This window comes from Rutidosis leptorrhynchoides, chromosome 2, assembly GCF_046630445.1.
Source record: "Rutidosis leptorrhynchoides isolate AG116_Rl617_1_P2 chromosome 2, CSIRO_AGI_Rlap_v1, whole genome shotgun sequence".
Classification (NCBI taxonomy): domain Eukaryota; kingdom Viridiplantae; phylum Streptophyta; class Magnoliopsida; order Asterales; family Asteraceae; genus Rutidosis; species Rutidosis leptorrhynchoides.
In genome coordinates, this window is record NC_092334.1 from 100,634,116 (window position 1) to 100,637,927 (window position 3,812).

Genomic DNA, 3,812 nt, shown 5'->3' on the forward strand with positions numbered 1-3,812 from the left:
GTGTAGTTCGGCCATTCCCGATTGTTGTTGTAGTGAATGTAGTGAGTCGCGTATAGTTCGGATTCACTAAGGCGCGTGTGTTTTCGGCCAGCCTTCGTGTGTTGCGTGATCCGTCGGTTATTTTATACACCGATGGTGGGGTCGTAAGGACCAGGATGTTTGATCTATTGGTTGTTTTATACACCAATGGTGGGGTCGTAAGGACCGTGTTGTTTGATCTATCGGTTGTTTGATACACTGATGGTGGGGTCGTGAGGACCATGTTGTATGTTTAGTGATGCATTAGCCGTGTTTCGCTCACATGTTTGTTACGGGTGTGACGATGGTTGATTTCGTACACCTTGGGTTTTGCGTTTCCATAGTCGTTTTGGGCGCTATCAGTTCTAGCCGTTGGATTATGATGTTACGGTAGTTGCGTATTGGTCGTATGGCGCACTACAAGGGATGTTTAGTGATTGGTGTAATCCGTAAGGGTTCGTTTGGTTCGGTCTTCATCGTTTCGGGTTGTTGACCTTAGGTTCAGACTTGGTTGTTTTTAGCGTTTTACTCGGTAAGTGTACGCTAAGAGATCTATATCTCGGTACGAGATTTGGTTGAGTTTTCCCGATGTGAGGGAATGTGCATGGTATAGTGCTCGTATTGTGATTTGATAAATCGCGTGTGACGATTTAGTTGCTTAAAGGCGATTTATTGGGAAGGATTGCTTAGGAAAGTCGGATTGGGACTTAGGCTTGAGGACCGTGGAGTGTGGTCCATTTGGTTATGTGACAAGGATCACGAGGACGTGATCGATTATAAGTGGGGGAGAGTTGTAAGACCCCAATATTTATTTTACACAGAGTTTTAAATAATGTACGTATCGTAGGTGAAGCGTGGTATGGAATAGAAGCTCAGAACCTGTTCAGAGGGTTGTGCGCGCCGCGCACCTGGTCTGCGACAGAAATCTGACTTTTTCAAATTAGAGTTTAATGAGGGGCTTTTTGGTCTTTTCACTTGAGGCCGGATGTGAGGCCATATCAGCTGGTTGGATTCAGTTTTGGATCATATTTCACATCCACAAACACTCTCAAGTATCTTAGAGAGAGAGGGAGATTTCTAGAGAGAGATTTGGGGTTTTGGAGAAGAAGGAGCTTGAATTGATCAAAGTCTCGGGTTTTAAAGTTGTTCACCTCGTTCCTAGCTACGTTTTGGTGGTTGTGGTAAGTTCTAACTCCGAATTTCATTGTTTGATTTTGATAATCAAGTTAGGGTTTGAACTTAAATTGATGAGAAACCCATTTAAACTCTTGAAATGAGTTTAGTGATGCTAGTAATCGGGTTTATTGCTATTGTTGGTGGATTATGGGTTGGTGAACTAATTGGCCATGATTAGGACTTGAATTTGGGTTTAATCACTTAAGTTAGTGATTATGGAAGTATTGAAACCCATTTAGGGTTATTTGGTTGACTAGTTTTGACTTTGGGTCAAAATTAGGGTTTAGTGATGATTATGACCCAATTGACGATTTAATGAGGTTTATAAACTTAAAATGGATTAAGTTGAAGTATAAAACCGAGTTAAACATGTTTTGGTGTCAAAACTTGTAATTGATGAGATTTTGACTTTATGGGTCAAAATTAGGGTTTATGGGCGATTTTGAGAACGATAAGTGTTTAACACTTGTGTTCGGGTTTAATTGACATATTAGGACCATTATCACTTGTGTTAGTGATTATTGGGTAGTTTGGGCACGGTTTGTCCTTGGAAGTGCATTTGGGTCGAATTTGCACTAAGTGTCAAATTGGGTTGGTTTGTAAATCCAATCTAAGTGTGTTGTTGAATTTGTGATAATGGATTAGGTACTTTCCATTGACGAGTTGCGGATTCTTGGAAGCATTCTTCAAGGCGACAAGGTGAGTGTTAATATCCTATGTGCATATGTATGTGTAGGATGGGTGCGGGTCGGGTGAAATGATTCTCGGCTATAGAGCTCACTTCAAATATAGATGGATTTGATGGGCTTTTGTATGAGTCCAATTGGCACGGTTGTGCGTTTTGGTTGACCATCTTTGGCGAAGTACGCGTTCGCGTGTACATTATCACACGTGGTTGTGATGTGGTTGATATAACCCCAATGGCGAAGGGTTTAATGTTGAGAAGTGAATCGCGTGTGGTTTCGGATTCACGATGACGCGTGTGGTTTCGGTCATCTTATCAAATGAATCTCGTGTAGTTCGGATTCATGGTGACTCGTGTAGTTCGGTCATCTTATTGAGGTAGTAATCTTGTGTGGTTCGGATTACTAAGGCTCGTGTAGTTCGGCCAACCTCGATGATGTGGAGATAGTAATCTCGTGTAGTTTCGGATTACTAAGGCTCGTGTAGTTCGGCCAATCTTCATTGTGGTACTTGGTTCTCGGTATTGGGTTAAGGGGTTAACCTTGTGCGTTATATATATATATATATATTGTTATATATTAATGTATTGTTGTGGTGTAGCTAACCCTCCGGGGGTAGCTTCTTGGCTTTGTTCACATCGTCGTTGGTGAACTTATAATTGTTGTTGTATCTTTAGCTCGTTGCTTAGAGATCGTACGGTATGCTTAATGTAGTGCCTTATATATGGATGCTTCGGTATGCGGTATTTGTTATTTTCGTGGCGTGTCCATTTTATGCATATATATGTATGTAGTATATTATCATTCACTAAGCATTAGCTTACCCTCTCGTTGTTGACATTTTTATAGATTGCATGGATGCGGTGGCTCGGGTAAACGGGGACTAGTGGACTCGCATAGTTGCTTTAGAAGATCTTGCTTTTGGATGGATTAGGATTGGGTAGCGTATCCCCAATCGCCATGCTCGGTCTTTATTTTGTGTTAAAAATCATGTGGTCGAAACTTGTATTTTGTACGAAAGTCGTAAAACGGCCGATGTGGGCCCGGTCTCGTAAAACTCATTTTATTATTGGAACGTGTTAGTTTTAACTAATATAAATTGTTGTGAAAAGCGTTTGGTCTAAAAGTGTCGGGAAGTCGAAGATCTTTTCGCGAAAAATGGACATTTTGATCAGATCTGTCACAGGCCTTGTGCGCGCCGCGCACAGGCAGTGGTGCGCGCCGCGCACCCTTCTGTCCAGTTTAAAAAAAAAAAATTATTCCGCGTTTTTGGTTGGTTAACGGGTTGGGATGCTACATATACATATATATATATATATATATATATATATATATATATATATATATATATATCATTATTTAAAAATGGTTATTGTTATTGTTATTATTATTATTACTATTACTATATTATCATTAAGATAATTATTAGTATTATCGTTAATAATGTTATAGTAACTATCATTATTAATATTAGTGTAATTAAAACAAATATTTGAAACACCTAATTGTTTTGATTACTATTATTATCATTATTATGAACACGATATAAAAGACGATTAAAAGCTATTAAACGAAACGATTAGGAAATAATGAGTAAGAGTATCATGATGAAATTAAAATATTATAAGATATTGATTTAGATAAAATTATCGTTCTTATTATTTTTATCATTACTATTATTATTAAAAGTATCGTTAGTATTAAAATTATCATTTTAACAAAAATTATCATTTTATTAGAAATGTCATTGTTACTATAAAATATTATTATTATTATTATTTTAAATAGAATTATTATTTTAAAGATAATATTAAAAATTATCGTAAATATTAAAGTTATCATAATTAGAATTATCGTTTTATCATAATGTCATCTTAGTAATTATAAATATTGATATTTTTATAATAATAATAATTATTATAAAATAATACAACT